Raw genomic sequence first — 24617 nt, 5'->3', positions numbered from 1 at the left:
AGCAGCTTACAGTGGGATCAGGAATGACTGATAGTACAGAATATCAATAATGTATACTACAGCACAGACACAGATATGTGTGATTGTATATATGCACTAGGTTTGCATTTCTGGACATGTACACAGATGTCATTGGATAAAAGTCAGAAAGTTACAGAAACATGTAAAATCACCAACCCCATTGGTGGGAAACAAATATCTGTCCAGTGAGCCACATTGCAACCATGAAAAATTAATGCTGTACATAGTAGTGATCAGGCGAAGTAGCAGCAAAAAACCCTTGGTACAGCAGAGAATCATCACTGCATAAATGCAGGAAAGGTGTCCTCTCTATGCATCCAGGCAATTATAAGCCCATCACCCTCGACAGTCTTATATACAAAGCCATGAACATATATCATGACTCATTTATACAAACATTGGCAACTTAACTAAGCTAAATCCCAATCAGTTTAGTTTTATGAAGGGTAGGTCTTGTCTTCTGATCCTAATAAGCTTCTTTGAAAAAGATTCAGAGGCTGTGGACAATGAAAAAATAAGAGCAGACTGCTTATCTACATCTGGTGAAGGCTTTTGACACTATCTCTATTACTAGAAATGTTAGAAAATAGACAAACAATGTAAATTTCTACAGGTTCGTAGGTACTAATAAATTGATTTCTGAGTATTAAGAAGCCTAGCTTTACATTCCGATCATAGTTTTTAGCTCTTATATTTTGTAGACAAATAGCCAAGAATGGACCAAACAAGGATATGTTGGGAATTTTACATTTCCCCTATCTATGATGGACAGGGATACTAAGCTAGGATAATTTCTGGTTACTCATCCATTTGTCCAAATTACAACAAATAGAGTAAGAGAAATATTTACTTTATGTGGACAGTTCCATAGAAATTGTATTTTCTGTGGTGCATACTTATCAGTCCAACATATTTTATTTATTTTGCAAAAGAGATTGAAATCTCTTACATGGGTGCTTTTGATACCATCAGGCATGTGAAAGTGTAATAGATCTGACAGAATAGGCTCTGTTACATGCAAGAAAGATGTCACCTGTCAGTAGCATGTATGATAGGGAGAACAGGGACAAAGCTTTGAGACAATATGTATAGTTTTCGCTGTTCAGCTCCTTGATCTTCTTAGTGAGAAAGCATTATAATCATTCCAGCTGTGACAAGTGTTTAGACAGGTACATTCTGAGAAAGGTATTATATTCAATATTCTGACTAATGAGTGCTGAATACAGGAGAACAATTTCAAATTGGCTGTTCAACAGATCCCACAATGTGACAGTTGCTGCTAACTTCTTTGAACATAAAATTTTAACTAGTAGGGTACCACAGGGAGCAGTGCCTTCTTTGGCTTTTATTTTACAGATTTCTAGCCTCTATATCTAGCCAGATCATGTTTAAGTGTACCTTTGTATAAGACAGGTCTGTCATTACAGCACCTGATATCACTCAAATGAAATGAAATTTGCTGCTTCCATGGACATCTGGGTCTGGATTTTAAAAAGAAAGTCGCAGTGCCCTGAAGGAAGACCTTAGTGAAGTAGTGGCCAATACGATTCCATAACTGACCTAATATCAAGTGCAATTAGTAATTTATTTAGCATAGGATAATTGCAGACTCTGTGCATGCATTCCAGATCTCAAAACCCAACAATAAAATGCAACAAATCAGTATGCCAGCAATTTTATGAAAGCAATCAGCCAAGGCCATATGTAGAGACCAGCTTCACAAAAAATTGCAAAGAATTTCTCCACAATCCTCAGGATTCTGCAGTACGTTTATGTAAAAAAATCCAAGTTGCAATTATATCACTACAGCAGGTCAGGGTTCTACAAACCATACTAGAGAATGGTCTGCAAAGATGCCCCAGAAGGCAGACAGCAAGGCACTGAGCAAGGGAAGTAGAGCCAGCCCTCTGGCCAGGAAATTATAGATAGATACAGATTATTATTTATTAATTTAATTACTTATTTGACATTTGTTTACCAGGAAAGTCCAACTGGGCATGTTCCTATTTTCAGTAGAGATCTGGAGAGAAAAGTTTCAGAAGTAAAACAGTAAGATTAAAAAATTACATGAATTGCAGACTGTTACACCAACAAAGAAGTACAATTTGTATACATGAAAAAATAAACAATAATGTTAAAATACACTATAAACATAAAATAATAAGCAAAAATGTTACAGCACAATATATACAGACATTAACTCAAGCATTTTTATCAGTAGATGCTACTGAGAGTTCTTAAAAGACAAAAGAGTGGAGTATGATTGGAATGAAAGAATATTTCAGTGTTAAGCTGAAATGTTAAGATTAGACAGAGAGCTGGTGCAGATTGTTTGCAGGATGTGTGCACCTCACATGTCTTCACACATGTGGTGAGGTACCCTTGTCCAGATAGAAACAAAAGTGTGCCTGAGTCTGGATATACTGATCATTCCAATGGCATATGGGTGATGCTGTAGGTGTGTCTCAGCCACAACATGCATATTAGAAACAATTCCTGACAGTAATGAGCAGGAAAGTGGACAGATTTTTTCCACTTCCTGGCAATAACCATGGAGTGCAGAACTGCCATGAAACAGTTCTGTGCCATCACTAATTTTTTCTGTATCCCCAGAGAAATTGAATGCACCCACATACCAATCAAAATCCTATCATTAGATGATGCTGAATAGTACATTAAGAGTAAGGTGTGGCTTTCACTTGGTTATCAGGCAGTGTGCTCTGCAGTTGGCCTCATTATCAGTTTCATGGTAGTACACCCTGGTAGTGTACATAATGTAACAAAATGTAGGAAAACAAGCTGATAGCAGCTCTCCAATAGGGTGACACTCCTGAGGGGTCCTACTCGGTACATGACCATAGCTATGATTTCATATGAATTAAGACCTAACAACAGGAAGCAATGCGACTGACTTTGTTTTTCTTCTACAGACAAGTGACTGTGGATTTCCACTGAATCCTTGGTTCATGACATCATATAGAGTCCCTTCCGAGCCTTATGATGATGTATACAACAGAGTGCACACTGCAATATGTAACACCATTGAGCATGTATTTGGCATGCTGAAATCAAGAGTCAGATGTCTGAACACATCCAGGGGTGCACTGCAATAGAGAGTGGAAAGAGCTTTATAAGATGGTCAATGTGTGTGCCATGCTGCATGTGATGCATGTGCACTGGCCTAGTAATCAAGGAGCCTCAATCCTTACCACTGGCAACAGTGAGGGCCGTACACAATGGGAGGATGACTATAGGTGGAGATCTCAGCTGAGTGGCCAGGCTAAGACCTCCAGTACCCTCTCTGTTCAGATGTTTGCTCAGAACTGGAAGTCGTAAAACAATTAAATACCTTTGCATTTTAGACCTAGTAATTACTTTTCTCCAGGACAGTAGCAAAACCTTTAGCTCTAGACTTGGTGTCTGCTTCACTGAAACTGAGAGAAAACAATTTCAACTTATTTTCTTGAAGTTTCACAAGTTAACTCCATATGTTCCAGTTTCTACTATTAAAAATACATTTGCACAGGTATATAGATTATATACATTTATGTTCTTTTCCAGTAGGGTGCACTGTGGACACATAACTAAAAAAATGTGTAACCAGTATCCACAAACCACGACTTGAAAAAATATAGATTCCCAATGGTCAATAAAGGTAAGAAAATAATTGTACATTTATCTACCCCCAACTTTATCTGCCATATAAGTTTCTCTTTCTTCAAGATAATTTTTAAAATCACCACCCCTTTGGTCCAAACTTACATTTTCTAATACAGAAAATAAAAATCCTTTGTATTTTTCACACACTAAGGTATGTCTAAATAAAGTATTTCTTGAATCCCTTGTCTTTATACTGTACATGTGTTCCCTAATGTGTCCCATAAAGGTTCATGTTGTCATTCCGACATAGAAAGCATTACATCTACTACATGTACTGATGTAAACCATCCCTCTACTTTTGCATGATGAATAACCAGGAACTTTGAAGGTTTCATTTATGTGCCCCAACATAATGAATGGTCTTTCAGAAATGTACCTACAGAAACTGCAATGGACACATTTATGCATGCCAATTGCATTACTAACAGTCATCCCTCTTACTGGACACCTATTGTTTTCCTTCTGTAATACATGTTTTAAATTGTGGACATTGCAGTTTTTGTAGGTACATTATCTTGAACAAAGAGAAACTTTATGGCAGATAAAGTTGAGGGCATATAAACCACCTGGGATAAATGACTCTATAAACATCAAATGTTTTTTGAAATACAGAAAGTTGAAGGTAATGAAGTGATATTTTGAGCACTGGCTTTTTAAAAAAATGTAATTGATTGATTAATTGTTTTATTGTTTGTATTTAGATGAGTATTTAAGTAATGGTTTTAACCTGGCAAATGTTTTAGTTTTCTGATGAAGTTTGTTCAGATGAAAGCATTGAATAAACTGTTGGTACGCTAAAGAAAGAAGTGACTTACGGTCATTTTCTTGCCTTTATTGACCATTGGGAACCTGTATTTTTTCAAACACTGTGGATAAATCCTTGAAGTTCAGTACTGCACAATCCCTGTTCAACACACACTTCTGCACCAGTAGTTTAATATGCACATAACATATATTTCTCTTACATATGTAAGACAAGCATATGAATCATGGTAATATTCACAAATGACATGATGATTTACAAAATTCCAAATAGCTGGGGTGGCATTGTCACACTACACAATATGTTAACAAAGAAACACAGCAGCTTGCCAGCCATAGGTGTAGGTGACTTATCCCAAGAACCCTACGTTTGATATGTAGCTATCAAATTTGTCACTGAATAATCAGAAGGGCACAAGGGTGAGAACAAGGCATGAGTCCAGAGGTTACAGCTATATGTGCTTGCTCAGGTGACAAAGCAGCATCTAGCTAAAAACGTTGGATTATGACAAGCCACACAAACAAAAGTATATAGATAATCATGTGATGTACACAAAGTATTGCCCTATTGTAGCAATACAGCAGACAGCTACAGAAAGAAGGTCAGTTGTCTAGATGGGACACCATAAATATCTTAACTACAAAATGATTTGCAAAACAATATGCACATGTTTATGTGTGTGTGTGTGTGTGTGTGTGTGTGTGTCTGCTATGTGTGTGTGCTACATGTGTGTGTGTGTGTGTGTGTGTGTGTGTGTGTGTGTGTGTGTGTGTGCGTGCGTCCTATGTGTATCTAAGTAATGAGCACATCTTTATGATTACAGAATAACATTCACCACTGAAACACTGTAAGTAAGGTGCGCAATCAAAAGACAGCCATGATGGCATGTATGTGGTACGCTTGAACAAAACAGAAAGTGCTAATGGACAGGTACGCTATAATGTGTGTGAGTAGCAGCATAAATGTTGTTATGACAATGCCTGTAGGAATGTGCATGGCGGGATGTACTGTAATGAGTGGAACTTAATGCTGGCATTGGTCATATGATAACAATGAGAAGCAGTACCTGCATAACAGGAATGTGTAACAACATACAGTACAAGGCTATAAAGCAGACAGTGGTCGCAATACTAGAAACAGGGTAAGGTGTGCTAACAAAGCCACATACCTGACAAGGTTCATACAAGGATTATAGGACATAGCTGTCCTGGCCTGTAACACATAAGGCAATGATATAATGTACAGATGGGTGGAACGACATGAGTCATTCATTTGCCCAAATTTGTGCAATACAAGAAAGCATAAGACAGGTATGACATAGCAGCCATGAGGTACTCAGCAGTGTAGTGGGTAGGCCACCATATGCATGCATATGTGTATGTGTGTGTGTGTGTGTGTATGGAAAGGCACATGTGAGCATTACAATACAGCAAGAATATAACGAAGGTGAGAAGGAAAACTGTAGGTGCACTTTGTGTTGGGTGAAAGGCAGTTGCAGTACTGTAAGACAGTGCAGCATGTATTACTGCTATGCAAACTTAAGTATACTTGTGCATGTAATGATGGCAGACAACAATGGAAATTTAAATGTAGAAAATCAATGCTTTGCCTTTGAGATTATATTCTAATGAGTTGAATATATGGCCGATGTATGTCAACTAGGATGAGCAGCTCAAATGGAAGCATGGTTAACATCAAGTTCAGTAGTAAAATTGTCAATATATTACATAAAAGAGAACAAGGTCATATATGTACACTATGAGACAACACGTGGACAGTCTATCATTCAGCTACGTCACTAGAAAAAGCCTGTGACATCAGACATGCCATACACCACTAACAGCTAAAATAGGCAGTGGTCAGCACAGCAGTCATAATTGCCACAGGGTCAGGGTGACAAAACAGAAAACAGAATGGGGTAACTCTCAGTGTTGCACTAATGCAGTTAAGCAACACTGATGGCACACATTGTGGGCTTTACTATTCCTGCCAAGTCCAAAATTAGTATACCCATGGTGCTGTACCAATAAGCTGTATGCGGTGGCATTTATAGGCTGGGAGAAAGTGTGGGTATGAGAAGTACTGCAAGTTGTATGTCAGGATGTGACTTCTGGGTTCTGAACAAGGCAAACAACAGCAAATAAGCATGCACGTTCCAACACATATGTAGTTATCAAGGCCATGTATGGATCTTGTGAGAGGTAGTCTGACTGTCCCAACCGGAGGTAATCTGCTCACAAGTGTCAAGACATGTAAAAAACAGTTTGTACTACAACACTGCTCCAGCACTACCATAACAAGGCTTTCAACAGAGCATGCAACATATACCATGCTATCATACTGTACAATCAATGGTGCCATGCCTACACCATGCCTGCTCTCCTGACCCTCATATCACACATTGAGCAGGTGTTCTGCATTGCATGAGCAAGTGCACATAGGTCATTGCCATGACATTGCTGGCAATGTTCAGAACCTGTTAGAGCAGGTGTATACCATCAGGCACATGTCCACAGACATCAGCCACATTCCCATTTACAATCCTATGGACATTGTCACTCCATTGTGGGCAGACTCACCATCACCCTCAGACCCTGTTGGGATCAGTGGCTCAAGATCATCAACATGACCAATATCTGATGCCCCAACATTATCAGACTGTCCAGCCACACTATACCCCTTTTACAGGCTGCACCATGAACCAAAGGATTATTCCCTCCAGACATGATAGCACTGACACCAGTGCAGTGTCCTGTATGCCAATGGCAGTACTGCCTAAATAAGGCACAATACATCCCACCTTAGGATCAGTGGAAGGGCTTGTGGAGGAGGCAGAAAGTGGATATTCTTAAAAGACAGATAAGATTTGTGTCATATACATTGACAAAGGGTGAATGAGGCAGGATGTAAGTGAAATAGTTTGTCAGTTCACTAAAGACATAGAATAGAAATGGAGATATTGACTTACCTGGGAAGTATGGCCATGTGTGGTGCAATGTCTCCAGAGAACAGTGAAGGTCTATATTACTCAACCAAAAATACATGATAATGGCATTAGAAAACTGCCCATAGGAGGGGGCGGAGCCTAATGGCTAACTGAGAGCAGCTTGATTTTGAGCTCTTCATACTCATACTAGAAAATACAGGAAAAACTAAATATATTTAAAAAATTTTGGGTAAATATCGAAGATGAAGTAATTTATAACAAAACTACCAATTTTGAAGAAAGAATTCTGAAATTTTCCTGTCAAATACTACAGAGGACATTCCAAACTGTTTGAAGATGAGTAACTCCAAGAATTCACACTCAGACTCTATTATAAAAAAAGAGATGCAACAGATATCTGCTACTTTGCTTGACTTATCGCTAAAAATGGACAGATTTACTGAAAATCTAGAAAGTCTTAAAGATAACTGCCAAAAACAAACAGAAGTTTTTAAATAAATCTTACAACAGCAACAAATAAAAATATCAGACATTGAGACTTCCTTAAGTGATGTTGATGGGAGGTTAAAAGAAAGTGAACTACATACTCAATTTCTGCTACAACAGAATACTTGGTTAATAAATAAAGTTGATGATATAGAGAATAGAGAAAGAAGGACAAACATAAGGATTTTTGGTCTTCCAGAGAAATGACATTATCTCATTCTTGAACTCTTGGTTTCCTGAAGTTCTTGGACTAAAAGAAGGCTTATCTTATGGGATAGAGAGGGCACACAGAGCTATCGGTAAGCCACTTTCTATTTCTTCTAAATCAGCTCCAAGATCCATAGTAGCTAAATTTCTTTCTTTTATGGATAAAGAGCTTATACTGAGATCTGCATGGAGGAAAAGTCCTGTTATGTATAAACAGTCATTATTAAGATTTGATAATGACTATTCAACAAGAGTTCTGGATATAAGGAAGAAAACATGGCCATTAGTAAAACTTTTAAAACAACATGAAATCAAAGTGCAGCTCTCTTATCCAGCCAAAATAAGAATCCAATATAACAATGACATGAGAACATTCAACAGTATAGAGGAAGCCACATCTTTCATAAAGAATAATAACATAATTCCACTACCTGAAGAAATGGACTGGTTAAATTCATCCTCTTTAAAAAGGACTCCAGGAAAAAATATTTGGTCGGAGGCAAGAGAGAAAAAGAAACAAAAGACTGACAAAAAGAACTCTGATGATACTATTTCTCTCAAAGTATCAACTAAGGCATGATTATAATATATTAAATATAAACTCTTTAATACACTAGTATAAAGCAGTTCTTTTTTTTCTTTTTTCTTTTCTTACTTAATTGTTTAGTTTAATATAATACTTAAATGTTAGTACTAGTTAATAACTTATTAAAGCCCTGAAGTATATACTTATTCTCTTACTTATTCTCTAAATACTTATTCTCTATATACTTATTCTCTAAATGCTTGAAAAAAATAACCAATGAAGTATACTAGACAATCTTATTATTTTGTCACTAAGCTTTTAATATAAACTGCCCTTTTAAATGGTTTTCTCTATACAACTACTCAGTTGATAAATTAAGGCACTTTCAATGCCTGAATAAATATTATCATTTTTAGTAATCACATTTTTGTTATTTTAAAGTACACATTCAAAATTCATTGATTTATTTTGATGTAGAGTATTGTGATAAAAATGTTATACAATAGAATCACTCATGAACATTTTAGATGTATTTAGTATATTACGGTATTATTTGAAAGTAAAAAAAATCCACAAGCCTTCTGCTCAGTTATTTTTAGTTTCCTTATCTAAAAAGTTGTTCACTGCTTCATACATAGCACGTGACATATTTAACTGTACATAGATGTAATTTAAGTTACTGGCCAGAAGACAGCGTATAAATACACACTATTGCAGAGTTTTCCTTTTTAACACTGCTGTCTCTTTTCTATACAAGTGTTTGGTTACTAGAATAGTGCAAAATAATAATTTATTTAAAAGTGTACATTCAAAATTCATTGATTTAATTTGATGTTGAGTACTGTGATAAAAATGTTATACAATAGAATCACTCATGAACATTTTAGATGTATTCAGTGTATTACTGTATTATTTGAAAGTAAAAAAACATCCACGAGCCTTCTGCTCAGTTATTTTTAGTTTCCTTATCTAAAAAGTTGTTCACCACTTCACACATAGCACGTGAAATATTTAACTGTGCATAGATGTAATTTAAGTTACTGGCCAGAAGATGGTGTGTAAATACACACTATCACAGAGTTTTCTTCTTTAACACTGCTGTTTCTTCTCTATACAAGTAGTTGGTTACTAGAACAGTGCAAAATAACAATTTATTCAAAAGTGCACATTCAAAATTCATTGATTTAGTTTGATGTAGAGTATTGTGATAAAAATGTTATACAATAGAATCACTCATGAACATTTTAGATGTAGCCAGTATATTACTGTATTATTTGAAAGTAAAAAATTCTGCTCAGTTATTTTTAGTTTCCTTATCTAAAAGTTGTTCAATATATTTAACAGTACATAGATGTAATTTAAGTTACTGGCCAGAAGATGGCATGTAAATACACACTATTGCAGAGTTTTCCTCTCTAACACTGCTGTTTCTTCCCTATACAAGTATTTAGTTACCAGAATAGTGCGCTATCATTGCCTGAATAAATATTGTTGTTCTTGGTAAATGCTTTTATGTAGCTTAGAGGTACACACTTACAATTTGTTAATTTGAATTAATGTAAAGTATATTAATGAAAATATTATAAAATGGAACCACTCGTGAACATTTTGGGAAGCATCTAGAACATTAAAGTATTATCTGAAGGTGGACAGTATTCATAAGCCTTCTGCTCGGCTTTTTCAGTTTTTTTGTCTGAAAAATTTTTCACCGTCCACATTCATAAGCACGCAATATATTCTAGCGTGTTTAGATGCAATTTAAGTCACTGATCACAAGATGGCGTGTAAACACGCACTATCGCAGAGTTCTTTCCTTAACACCGCTGTTTTGATTACAGTAAAGGAAGTATTTGCTTCAATTATTCTCACACTTTATATATTCTTTCGTATTTTATTAAACATTTATGGTTTATTATCAATCTCAGTTAATATCTCATGCAAGTATAGCGTTAGATCTGCTGTGAAGACAATGCTATTATAACAAGAAAGATAGTGAATCATTTAAATACTCTTGTGTCTTAATGGGTGAGTGTCGGGTAAAAGTATAATACATGCGCTCTGTGAACACATCTAACCGGCACTGGGTTAGATGAGTTTCTTATAGTTGTTAGGTTGTATAGAAATGGAAGAAGAGAGACGGAAAAGGGAAGGTGAAGATCCTGAGTGTCAGCTTACTGGGAATTATACTTTCATTTATCTAAAGATTGCTTTATCATACTTGTTATTGTATAAAAGAAGTACTATACATAAAATGTTTATTATAAATGATTAGTTATGGGACAAGAGTGCTATTGCACCATTATCAAGGTAGATTTCCTTTGCAAGTATAATTCTAATTTTGACCTTTCTCCTTTCTGTTTTATAGTTTTAACATATAAGTTGAGATTCTTTACTAGTTACCAGACGTTCATTACATTTGAGATAAGCAGAAGTCAATATTCTGATATGTGTGATCTTTAAATTGAACTTAATAGAGAAAATCTTATGAATAATAACTTACTAATAACAGAACTACAAAAGATCACATATAAGTAATTTAGGAAATTTTTACACATTTTATTAATTTTAGATTGTGGAACTATCAGAGTTATAAAACTGACATTGACTGAAGAATGAGAAAATGCTTTAATGTAAAGCACTATAAATATTGCTTTAATTCTAACTGTTATTATATTAAATCTTATAAATGAATATTATTGTCTGTAAAGACTTTAATTGGTTTTGATAAAGGGGTTAGCTATATGTCAATTAACTTCACTATGCTGATGTAATACCTTATATAGATCTAAAAATATGTAAAAAAAATCTATTTTATTTTAAACAGTATCTATCTATCATACTCAGTCTACTTCTTTTTATTATTAATAACACTGTTAAATATCACTAATGACAATTAATGATCTGACATTTGCTAATATATTATTTACAATTGGTAATTTGCAAAAATGTTATAATATTAATGAAAAATGAACATCTAATATATTGTTAAAGTAATTAACAAGTGTCTTATTTAAAATTGTTTGCAATTTGAAATAATATCTCATTTTAGAATCTAATTAGTAATTAACAAAACTTCACAGACTAGGTATATATGTTATTTACATAATAAGTGTATCTTGTTCTCTGGTTTTAGTTTTCATTTTTTTGAGGAGCTCAATTTAAAGCAACATTTCCTCATTAAGGCAACTATTATTATTGAGGGTAAATCTGTTTGAACTTTTAAGTCCAAACAGATTTGAGGTGCTAGACACTTCATGTTTGGGATTTAGAATGGTAAAATCATTAATTGTTTGTTCAATTTATGTTAACGCAATGTTTTTCAGCTTTTTCTTTTTTCAGTGGTCCAATTTGAAACTTTTTTTAAGCATAAATAGAAATAAATATATTCATTTCAAAATAACTTTTAAAAGAGAGGATAAATCTAATACTCAAAACACATTAACTTCCAAGGTAAAACAAAATTTCAAGAACATACAATCCAAAAGTACAAATAAGTACTTAAAAATGACAGACACAACTTTATTATCTATAAATATTAATGGTTTAAATAATTCTATAAAAAGGTCGAATTTTCTAAGATATTTGAAATTACAAAAAAGCACAAATCATATTTATACAAGAATCTCATTTTAAAAGAGATGATAATTTCACATGGAAACCTAGTGACTATCTAATTCTTTCTCACTCCCTTTACAAAAAAAAAAAAACAAGGGGAGTTATAATTTTATGGAAAAGTGTAGTTATTCCTCAGATCATTTACAAACACGAAGATAAAGAAGGGTTAATATCAATTGTAATAATAAAATATCAAAATAGAATTTGGACTTTAATAAATATTTACTGGATTCCTGGAATAGGATTGTTTAAAAACACATAGAATTAATTAACAAAGTAAGTAAAGGTATGATAATAATGGGGAGATTTCAACTGTATTTTAGATAACTCTGAAACAACTAATAAAAGAAAGTTCTCACACAGTAAATATTTCAAGAGATGGTTAGAAAGCTTAAATCTAATAGATACATTTAATTTTAAAGATTCTAACTCATTAAGTTACACACATAGCGATTATCGCTTTAATACTAAAACAAGAATAGATAAAATATTGGTCTCCTCTGATTTAAACAGTAGGATAACAACATTTTCTATTATCCCATGTCCCCTTTCAGACTATAATGCCTTAATTCTTAAACTACAAATTGATTTCAAAAGATTAAACAGTATAACGAGAATACCAGCTTACATCCTTAAATTAAAAGAGTTTAAACCTTGGCTAGATTCAGAAATCAAATATTTCTTAGAAACAAATCCTATTAACGATACAAATAATATAATAACTTGGGATACACTCAAGGCTTTTTTGTATGGCAAGATTATAGGATGGTTTAAAAATAAAACAAAGGAATGGGAATCTGAATTGCAGAACATACAAATATGAATAACAGAAATAAATACAAGTTCTTATGATGTAATAGATTCTCAGGAAAAAAAAGAAATTATAGATTTAAATAATAAATACAATGAATTCCTCACTCATAAAACAAATCTAGCTTTGGAAAAACTAAAATTTGCTTCAATGTCAACTTTTCCAAAACACTTACATAATCTAGCAATGAGAATTAAAAAGCAGAACTTAGAAAATAACATCATAAATATAATACATGAAGGAAAAGGGAAAAAAAAGGTATCTGATGTGAATGATATTCTTGAAGCTTTTAAGTTCTATTATGCTAAGCATTATGGAAATAATGATAATAATATTTTATTTTCAGATCAGAAATTTAATAGTTCCTTAATAAAAAAACTACCTGATCAATTAAAAGTAGAAATGGACAAGCATATCTCCATAAAAGAAATAAAAGATATAATTAAAGTAAGTAAAAACAACAAATCACCAGGAATGGATGGAATAATAATGGAATTATATAAAATTTTTCCAAATTCAGCAATTTCTCTACTTCATAACATGCTAAATGATATTCAAACTCAAATGATTACTCCACCATCCTGGAAATATTCACTAGTTACCCCTATAAAAAAAGATAAAAGCGATCCATCCCAATGTAGTTCATATAGACCTATCTTCCTGCTTAATAATGATTATAACATTTGTATGTCTATCTTAGTAAATAGAATTAAGAAATCCCTGACTAAAGTCATAAATGAAGACTAAACAGGCTTTATATTTGGAAGACACACATATGGCAATATTCAGAGAATTTTAACCATTATAGAAGCTTTGAACAGAGACAATTCAGAAGCTCTTATAATCACATTACATATAGAGAAAGCATTTGATTCGGTAAACTGGAAGTATCTATTTAAAATTTTGGAACTTTTTGAATTCCCATTAAACTTTATAAATTTAATAAAGAATATATATAAAGACAACCTGGCTTATGTAGAATTAGGCCCATTTACCTCGGAAGCTTTCAAAATAACTAAAGGCTCTAAGCAAGGTTGCCCTATGTCTCCCATCCTGTTTGCCCTGGCGATAGAATTATTTGCATCTGCAATATGAAGTGATCTAAAAAATAGAAGGAATTAACTTTTACAATAAATTTAATTCTAAAATCATGTTATTTGCTGACGATATATTGCTGACTTTAAGACCAAATGAAGAGTCCATGCAAGAATTAAAGAAACAAGTAGAAGATTTTTTTTCCATTTCAGGTCTTTGTTTCAATAAATCCAAATCAAAACATATACTTCTAAATAAAATAGATGACTTGCATCTGAATAAATATCAAATAATTGGAGAAAAGGTTTATTCGCTAGAATATCTAGGAATTCTTATATCTGAGAACATAGATACTACCATGACCTTAAATTATAATAAAATCCTAAATTTAAATCATAAACAAGTTAATAGCTGGAATAAATTAATGTTAAACTTGGAAGATAGGTTACAGTTAATAAAAATGATATTACTACCACAAATAAACTATATAGCATTAGCAATCCCTATTTTACCAGATAAAAAAGTTATAAAGACAATACAGAAACTTTTAATGGATTTTCTTTGGTATCCAAAAAAGAATAGAATTGCATTCTCACATCATATTAGACCCTGGGACTTGGGAGGAATTAAATTTCCAGACATAGAAACGTTTATTAAAGCTTCCATCATTAAACTTATACTAAATTGGGTAAATCCAAATTATTCATCCGCATGGAAAATTTTACGTTTAACTTTCTTCTTAAATGAAAACAAAATATTAAAAAATATGGATTTGGAGAATTATAACAACATATTTTGGCATGTTCTATGTCATAGCTTACAAAATAAAACAACAAAGCCCACTAATTTATCATATCTGAATAATATTTATAATCTATTTAGAAAATTTATAATTACAAATCCAGATATAAAATTATGGTTCGATCTCTTAATATCATTTAAAACATCAATGAATTTTAAAGAAAAAAATCCAAGAAAAAATACTCATTAATTGGGAATCCAAAAACTTTATTTACTGGTTTCAATGCTTAAATAATCACAGTACTTTAACCACCCAACAAGTAATAAACGAGTTTAGTATATCTGAAATAGACAGAACAGAACTTCAAAAAATACTACAATATGGAAGTGATTTATGTAGAATTATTAATGGTTCAAGCTTTAATACTATACCTAAGTTAGTAAAATATATGCAAGAATCGATTTATGGAAATCATAATAAGCTAATTTCTATATCTAAATTATACAAAATTTTAATAGTGTATGAAACCAAAATAGGTCAAAATGTTGTGGACATTTTAACAAAGGACTTGACAATAAATCTATCATCTGAAGGTATAAATGACATTTTGTTGTCAGTTAAGCTAACATCAAACTTCCAGATATGGAAAATCTTCACATGGAAATTTTTACATAGAGGCTTTTATACACCATATAAAATAGCCAAATTTGACCCTACCCAAAAGCACATATGCTGGAGATGCACTGTAAACTGTTAGGCAGATTGGATACATATATTTTATGATTGCATTAAAAAATTCTGGGAAGATATTAATAGATTTCTTCAAGCCATTTATAATGATAAATTTGTTCTAACAAAATCTTTAATTTTTTTGAATGTAGATGACTCAGTAACTATGAGTAAAAGTGATCAATATCTTTTATGGTCTATTCTGGCTGTAGCCAGAAAATGTATAACAAGAAAATGGAAATCCACTGTTCCTCCAAGTTATGAAGACTTCATATCTCTATTAAAGGAATCTGCACAGAAAGAAATAAAAGTCAAAGAAGAAAGAATTTTTCCCAGACGTTGGACAGACAATCCTTGGAATAAAACCTTAATACTTATAGACACACTACAAAAGGACAGAATTTCTTCTACATGAAATTGAAATGTCATAAACTAAGATGAACTTATGTAAATATATGCCAGTAAAGGTTATACTAGTTCTATGAGATTATTCCTCTTTATAACCTTATTGGTTAATCCTTTTCATTGGACCACCTGTAAATATTGTACATATTGTTATAGTTATTAACTATTTTATTTTGCATTGTAATTTAAAATTTACTGTATCATAATTTGTCTACAAACAAAAAAAATAAAAATTATTTAGCAAAAAAAAAGAACACTGCCCATACATGCAGACATACCCTACATGCCCTGCCTTGACCCCACCTCCTCTGGTGAGAGCTGAAATGCCAAGGTGAATTGCAACCCCCCCCACACACACACACACACTCACCCACCCACAATAAATGAGTAGGAAGGATGGAGCATCATCAGACTGCATGTAAACTAATGCATAAAATACAATAAGAGCAGAGAGACACATACCTGAAGCCCAATGTTAGTGTTTGGAAAGTGATGGCCTGTGCAGGTAACCAGAACATTAGTACACAAAGTACTCACATTGCTACCTATTGGAACCTCAGTATAACATATGTAGAGACAGTCTTACTAAGTCTGTCACTGCCTGGGGATGCTACTCTCTGTCAGTGGTATTCCATAGCTGTAAAATATAGTAAAACATGAGCAAGAAATGAGTAAAGATCAGTCTTAACATAAGGCAGTGGCAGGTCAGCTGATACATACAACCTTATTTGCATACAGAGACACATACCTGGAAGCTGATGCTGGTGGATGGAATGCAATGATTCTGTGCAGGTGAATGGAACATTACTACACATAGTGTTTACATTGACACCTAATGGAACCTCAGTATAAAAATGTAGAAACAGTCTTATTGGGTCAGTCATTGTCTGTGGAGGCCATCCCCTTTTGCCAGTATTCTGTAGCTGTAGGGTATAGTGGAACAAAAACAACAAATGAGTAAAGAGCACTCTTAACATCAGGCAGCGGCAAGTTAACCAATACATATAACCCACAGCTGGATGGTTAGAGAATAATATTCATCACTGGACCACTGAAGGCAAGGTACCTGACATATACCTGAAGGCTGGTGTTGGTGTCTGGTAGGCAGCAACCTTGTGAAGATGAAAAAAACACAAGTACACCAAGTGCTCACAGAGTCACCTAAAAAGTGTTTAATAAACAGCATATGCAGGCAGTCTTACTGGGTCTTCCCACAGCTGAGGTGGGATGCTGTTCACAATGCTGGGTTTTCTATGAAATAAATATGAACAAAGAAGACATATGAATGTGCATCTGTGAAATTCATGTGTACAATGCTGTTCTGACTGTGAACAGTGTATATGCCACCACATTATGGGTCCCCAGCCTCTATTCCACCCACAGGAATATGACTGCCCTGCGCAGGTGGTACATTGGGAGGCCAGGAATAGTTTTTTTTAACCGAGGGTGGTACATTCCCCTCTCTCTCTCTCTCTCTCTCTCTCTCTATCTCTCTCTCTCTCATATCATTGGAGTCTGTTGGCTGCATGGAGGATTATATCAGAACAGCAGCAATGGTGATGTCCCTCTATACCTATGTCCTGCACAATGTTTCACTTATCCTTCCTAACAAATTCCTGCCGTGTAGTCACTCGGCTTCTAGTATGATTTCATTCTTCTTATGGGAAAAATTGTAAAGTCTGCTCCTATCCAACATCTCTCAAAATAAGATGTGTATATATCAGGATGTATACATGTATTACACCTATTTTTGGATTATCATTAAAAGTATGGGATAGTCTAATGCTTAACATTTACATTCTACCACAATGAAAAAGACAACATGTCAATGTATAACATGTACAGCAATCACATTCAGATAATCATAGTAAACAGACATGACAACTAGCAGATGCTGTATATATCAGTAAGAATGAGGCATACATATGCTGCACCCACACCCCATTCCATAGTACATTATCTGTCATACATTCAGAGCTGGGTTTTAGACCCTGGTCAGTGGGATTGTTCACAGTGTTTCACTGTGAACATTACTGCTACACTGCCATTTCAGCAGTACTGTCCATGGGTGTATTCACACCTATATTCATCTGCAGAGTCCACTATCCTTACCATGACACCTACACAAATCAGTAATAGGGGAACAGACATCAATACAGCAATTCACGAAGAGCTGTAGAACTGTGTAAAATATAGGGCATGTATATCTAGATAGATAGATAGATCGATAGATAGATAGACATATATCTGTTTGTGTGTGTGTGTGTGTGTGTGTGTGTGTGTGTGTGTGTGTGTGTGTGTGTGTGTGTGTATATATGGGTCTAGGACGCATGCTCATCTAGCATATGTCCGAATTACAAAACATCGAGCACACATACACAAAAGCACTTAACATTGAAAAGCGTTTCCGTGTATGTGTAGTTCAAAAAAAAAAATCTATGTTTCTGCATGGAGGCTTCACCCCCCTGCACCCCCACACCCCCCCTACTTTATTATTCTCACTCCGAGATCATACTACAGTGAGGAAAAGGGAATTTTCCCTTACCCGCACTGTAGTCCGATCTACAAAACAGGCACACATACATGGAAATGCTTGTTGATGTTGAGCGCTTTCGTGTATGTGTGTTCGATGCTTTCTGATTCGGACATATGCTAGTCGAGCATGTGTTCGGATCCCATATATATATATATATATATATATATATATATATATATATATATATATATAATAAATTTTTGAATAATATTAATTTGTGTCAAGCAGGATTTCAGCACATTAAGAACAAGTTAATATCTACACCTATGAAGTGATGTCTCAATGTGACCACAAGAAGAGGCATACAGCCTAAATCTTCTGGATGCCATTGTAATCCCATTGAATGACATGGGAACTTCCAATATAAGACTCAGCATAAGTGAATATCCACAAAGCATACTTTATAACTACAATTTGCAAACAGTCTCATAACCCATTGTTATCCACAAAAACAGCTATAGACTAAAAGGTACAACTGTATTCCCACAGATATGGTAGTAATCTGCCCATTTCCGTAGTTCACTGGGGATGATGGAAATATGTTAATCCACCTGCATATGAGAGAAGGCCAAACTCTACCCCTTATCCAACATGTACTGAAGACTTCTAATTATGAACTCTCTATATAATATGACTTACATGGTACACGCAGGACAATCTGATCATCCCAGATCAATTTCAAGCTCAATTTGTGAATATAGAAAAACACACGTCTGACCAAATGAAAGCCTTCCTTATGGGAATAATGAGTCAGGCAAATATAATTAAAAGTAAGGGTATCTATCCAGACACAGCTATTATGTGCTATATGTCCCATACATAATTAGCAAGCTTCATTAGCATAAATGATTTGGAATCCTTCCACAAATGTTTGCATAAGTTTTCGAATCTTGGTGCATTAACCAATAACTCAGTCTAAGTGTAGAGTGCTCAGTGCAAATGCTCAATAGATGCCAGTGTAAAGACAATATTTAAAGTTTTGATGCATTCATAATACTCTGAATGTGATCTCAGGATGCTGTTAGAAGTTATACTGCCCACAATGTAATGTTTCACTACTTTGCATAACGATCACTATATTCCTAAGCAATGTATACATGTGGTGATTCACTTCATAACATATATTCCAGTTGGGGCTTGTCAACATGATTTACATGTTTTACATGTCACAATTATATTATTCTATGATACTGTATTACTGACACCACGACCTATACAGGGGACTGTCTCATTCAAGTGTCAGTCTATGGACTCAGCAGCAAGTGTGGCTATGCTATTGTATTTTGCAGATCCTGCAGAGATTGACTTCTATATAAGTTCCGGTATTGCTCACATCTTTGTGCAGTAGTCCAATATGTGCTGTGCAGATACATGGTATGTTGTCACTAAGGAGCATATACTTTATGCCATTATGACTCCTGTTATCTCACTGCATGTTTCAGACAGTTATGTCACAATACAACATGGTTTTCAATTTTTTGGAGGGATGGATTTTCACTCAGCTGTTATATATATATATTTGCAAAGATTACAGTTATCTGTACCTTGTATGGATGCCAGTGCTGCACTGAACCTTGTTTCAGACCAGTGATGTGTCAGCATCCCTTCAAATTTAGTTTTAGTATAGCATGACACTACTCAGTTATGCATACCACTGTTCTTGTTCGATAAGCATCAGAGATCTGTGATTATATTAATGCATGTGCATGTATCATGTCCATATAGAAATTACATACTGCAGCTGATATTGTTTAATAATGTTTGTATACCTTAACTGACACCTTTACTTAATATAGTTTATAAATTGTGATATATCTGAATGTACCATTCTTTGGCCAGTGAATTTAAACCAGAACTATCCATGTTTTGTTGTCTTTGTGTTTTTGTGTGTAGGTCACTATAAGTGGTGTAATAACATGTTACATAATGTCTCATTGTTCCGTTTTGTTACATGTCCAATATGCATGTTTGTAATGACATGGTGCCTAACACAGCTATGCTGTTGACAAACCATAACTTTCAACTGCAAAACATCTTATGCATTCTTCCCTCATCTGACTGTGATGCTGTTGGACCTGTTCTTGAACATTGAAGGCTGCATTAATGCTGACACAGCTGTCTTCCCCATGTATTGTCCTTATGGATTTGAAAGACATTACAGCAAGGTGTGCATTATATTAATAAACCACATTGTTTTGCCAATGATGGTCTGCACTTTTCCCTTCTAGACTATTGAAGAGTGCCTGAAAAATTATGCTCTCCTATACAGCCTTTTTTATGCAATGCCAAGTTGACAAACATTCCAAGAAAGCAAAATCTATCCAAGGAAATTTAAAGTTGTTACTGGTCAATCCCAAGAGAATAAACAAGAAGCTCCAATCCCTCCAAGCTCTCTTTACCTTGGACAATGCAGACATCTGTGCAATTACTGAGACATGGATTAAACCTGCAGAGACTACTCTGCCAAAGCAAGGCTTCAGTGACTTCCGCACATTAAAACCAGCAATTGCACAGAAGGGACAAAAGGTGCAAGTGTCTTGATCTACATCAGTAACAAGTATATCTCTCACTTGGTTAAACAGAATGACATGCTGGAGTTCCTCCACATCCAGAAAACCATAGACAGAGTACCATACTATATCCTAGAAAGGTATAGGTCACCCTCTATGCCACAGGAAACACATAGTTCATACTTGTACTTATTGCAGACACTTACCATTCAACCAAATACCATACTCATGGGGACTTTAATTAACCCTCTATAATCTGAGAATCCTACATGACCCAAAATTTGGCACAGAGATTACTAGAGTTTGTAAATGCAAACACCCTGGACCAGTTAATGCATATGACTACTAGAGGTGCAAAAATATTGGACCTGGTACTCACAAATGTGGGAGAATGTTGCATCCCCTCAGCCAGTCTTGTGTCCTCTCTGTTAAGGTTGTACCACAAAGCAGTCTTCTTCAAAATAAGAATTAGTTTTATGACCAACTTTATCTCCCATCTCACCCAGCCACTTCCCAGGAAATACCATCTAACATAAACATTCCAGCTGTCAGTAAGGAGCAGGTCTTAAATGCATTCTCAAAGGCCAAGAATACAGCTTTGATGAGCCCTGATTATATCCCAGGATTCCCACTAAATTGTCTGCAATATGACCTATCAGGACCACTGCTATCACTATTCAACCATATCCTCTGTACAGGCTTTGTGCCACTGTAATAGTCATCCCTCTACATAAGGTTGGGCGATCAATGGAGCCTAGGATTGACAGACCCTTTAGCTCCACAATCACAATAGCAGAAAAATAGAATCAACAAACCAATAAAACTGCATACCAAGTGATCCAAAACTGTTTATTACTTCTCTCAGTGCCTCAGCTCTACAGCCTTTTCAGAGTATAAAAGCAAACAGTAAAATAACATCTTTATATATAAAATCATTAAACAATTACATAATTAAACAATTAAATAGACCTTTTAAGCCTGGTGAAACATTACTGGGTTTTTTTAACCAAGCACAAGGAAAATGTACCACGCATGTCTTTTAGAAGAGGAAGGAATATTAGGGACATGATAGTCCACGGGAGGTCTATACATAAGATAGGAACTGTACCATGTGGGAGACGCTGTAGTTGTAAATATGTGGTACAGGCTTTTAATAAGATTAATGGAAAGACGTATGGTGTACAAGGTAATTTTAGTTGTGAATCAGAGGGGTAGTCTATGCTCTGAAATGCCCATGTAATAAATTTTATATTGGAGAAAGTAAAAGAGCATTCAAAGTGAGACTCCAAGAGCATTTACGAGACATAAGGAAAGCTACGCTAGAAAATCCCACTGAAGCTCATTTTTATACTCATCATATGAATGAGGGAGGGCTTCAGGCCGCAATTTTAGATCAAGCTGAGTGTGGACAACATGATAATGTGGATATTAACTCTAAGTTCTTGTACAAAGAATCAATTTTTATAATTAAATATGATACACTGATTCCCAGAGGTCTCAATTTAGAATGCAATTGAAAAGTTTTTTATTTAATTGCTGTGTAAATGGAATTATTTATTTCATTAATTGCCTATTTAATTGTTTCATTATGTAACTGTTAAATGATTTTATAATTGTTGTTGCTATATAAGGGTATTATTTTGCTGTTTGATTTTATACTCTGAAAAGACTGCAGAGCCAAGGTGCTGAGAGAAGTAATAAACAATGACAGACCCTTTAGTCTGACTAGTTTCATATAAAATGCCCACAGTATTTTGTATGGCTGTACATTTGTAGCCCTCAAACAATAGTCCTCCCCAACATAGCCCTATTGTTTAGTTATATGACCGATTCTTTCTTTCCCTTGTGGTGTGCTATAGGTGTGTACACCCAGCTGCCTTTTTGGCAGTCAAACACTGGTTATATCTCTCTTTGTGAATATGCCACTTGTTCTTATAGGTTTGCATGCCAGTACATATGATTATGTGATAGTCAATACAGATTTTTGTGTGTACCTATATTATTTGCAGTTTTCCTTTTGTACATGACTGTGTTGTTTCTGTCACTTGCACACAGGTACCTTACATCCTGTCACATGTGCAAAACTCACGTGTTAGAATTCTTCCCCTTGCTGCCTACACTTTGCGCCATCTTGCTTGCCACACTGTTATGTTGGGGACACATGCATGTCTGATGCCTGTCCTATATTTCTATGTGAGAAATTTTTCAGACATTTTGTTCATTACCACTAGATAATAACACTACAGTTTTCCATCCTCCTTATAGCTTTTGGCTATGGGTCACATATGTGCCATACATAATTAATAACATGTTTATGTGTACAAAGGTTCTACTGCATCCCTATTATCAAGACCTTTCTGCATGGCAACATAACATTACATACCATTGTTGAAGTTATGTGTGCCGATTATTGAGGATGTCCCATTTGTATGACAGGATTGTATGACACATACTGTATCTACATTGATTATCTGAATAGCATATGTGTTGTCCCTGGCATGTAAAACCTCATGTGATGACAGAAGCCCTGTTTTCCTGTCCAGTTGTGTGGTGTGTATGCTTATTTAGTTATTAAGTAGCCTTTTGACATATTTCCTGAAAAACTGTTAATTGCCTCTGTATGTAAATGTTTGTATTTTGAATGTAGGGTTGGGGTTCTAATCTTACTTCTGTTTTTGTGTTCCTACATTTTCTTTTGTGGATGCAATCTGCCTTGCTGTTAAGTGGGTTATAATTGTAGTGCTGACAGCTTACTGGATGATAATATTTGTTGCTTGCCATGTACTGCAGTGTTGACTTTTCACATTTAGTATTCCCTTACACATGCCTTCCATCCATCGTATCTCTTCTTTGATGCTTGACAGTTTGCAACATCACAGCACTGCTTTGTGCATTGGCACATAATGTATTACTGTGGTGCACTATGGGCGGTATGCATCTCTACCTTGTTTGTTAGCTTCCTTTGACCCCTGTTGTGCAGTCCATTTGTGTGTTGTGTGTGTACCTCACCTTTCCTTTTTATATACTTACTACCTTGTAAATCCTGTGGTGCAATATCTGTTATAAGATTTTTACCCAGACTTTTCCCATCCTCCATTATCTGTGACTTTTCCAAACTTTCTTTTCCCCAAAAATAATAAGGGACATATCCTCCACTCAAAAAAAAATAAATAAATAAATAAATAAATAAATAAATAAATAAATAACAATGCCCCTCTGACTTTCATCTTCACTCATCCTTCTTGTAGGGCACTCTTTTCACACTCACCCTACATCTACTTTTCTATCACCCTATTTGCTAGTCCATGTGCATTATTTTATGTTCCCCACACATGTCCCACATAATGTTTTAGCTATAGTGAGTGTTGCCAGTGTGGCCAAGTTTGCCACATTGATGTAATTCGTATTTTTTTCTGTATGAGTCTTTCTTGTAATTAATATCTTAAGTACTTTCTGCAGATTATGGTGGATTCCATAAATGTGTATGTAGTACTATTTAATACTTCCTTTGTATTTTAGAATGGAATCTGCAATATGTGGATATTCACTGTGTACCACGGATATTGCTGTTACTTTATGTTGTGTTAGAATTTACTGCATTTTAGGAACAGGTACATTTGGGTT

This window comes from Protopterus annectens, chromosome 5.part0, assembly GCF_019279795.1.
Source record: "Protopterus annectens isolate FY-2018-M chromosome 5.part0, PAN1.0, whole genome shotgun sequence".
NCBI lineage: Eukaryota > Metazoa > Chordata > Ceratodontiformes > Protopteridae > Protopterus > Protopterus annectens.
This window is presented reverse-complemented; position numbering follows the sequence as displayed.